Source organism: Tachysurus fulvidraco, chromosome 1 (genome assembly GCF_022655615.1).
Source record: "Tachysurus fulvidraco isolate hzauxx_2018 chromosome 1, HZAU_PFXX_2.0, whole genome shotgun sequence".
Lineage (NCBI taxonomy): Eukaryota > Metazoa > Chordata > Actinopteri > Siluriformes > Bagridae > Tachysurus > Tachysurus fulvidraco.
Genome location: NC_062518.1, coordinates 13,669,681 through 13,670,766, shown reverse-complemented (window position 1 = coordinate 13,670,766; position 1,086 = coordinate 13,669,681).

Genomic DNA, 1,086 nt, shown 5'->3' with positions numbered 1-1,086 from the left:
TACAGGAGAAGTAGTGAAGAAAGTTGCCAGAATGCTACTATGTAAAAGAAAAAGGTGGATTCATGTCTCATACTGTAAAGTAATTTCATCACCTGCAGGGATAGACTAGGACACACAGACCAGTAAGGAGCCCAGGGAGGAACCGAAGGCAGTAGGCCTCGGGGGTCAACCCGGTGGTGAAGACTTCCTTATAGAATTCCCCTTTTATTAGCTTATCCCTACCTAACTGGTCCTTAGGTGTCATAACACTGCAGATTAGGGAAAGTAAACAACAACAACAACAACAAAAAAAAAAAACTATACGATCACAGAGATTCTGAAAACTAAAAACTATACGATCCTACAATAGATTCTGAATATAAACTGTAGTATGGAAATATTGCTCTCCTGCTTCTCTCTTGCTCGCCTTCTTATGTTTGTGTTACAGATACAAGGACTGAAAAGCACTGCGACAACCAAGGCAACAGAAGCACCAAAGTACTGACATTTGAAGACATCTGCAGAACCACTGCTCAGGACTGGCAGACAACATTCTTCATTTACCTGATGACAAAAGGGAAATCATATATCAAGCTACAATGTGCACTGCAAAAGCTTCGGACTCCAGGAAACAACAAATAACTATTACCCTTAAAAAGTTTTCTTTTGCCTACATCTTAGAGTTGCACGAATGTCTATGTTAAAGCACTCATGCCAGATATATATTTTTTGTAAATAGAAAACTGAGCGTGACTTTAATTTATTTTTTATTATTGACTTAAATCTATTGTGAGAGTTATTAGAACTCTCAAAGGGGGAATTGTGGGAAAATAATTTTTAAGTCATTGTTTTATTTCCTTTTAGTTCTAGCATATGTCTGTGGATAATATAGAAGCCCAATCAAGTTACAATGCTAGTTAAATTCAAACTTTACATTAGACTTGTGGTTCCTGTATTTCATTAATATGAAAGGAAAAGGGGCAAGGTAACTCAGGTTATCATTTGTCTCTTTGTGCCATTTGTCCCGTTGTTTAAGGTGGCCATTTGATTCAAGGTCCGAGTCAAGAAGGAATGCTAAGCATTAGAGGTGAACTCGTTTCTATGTTA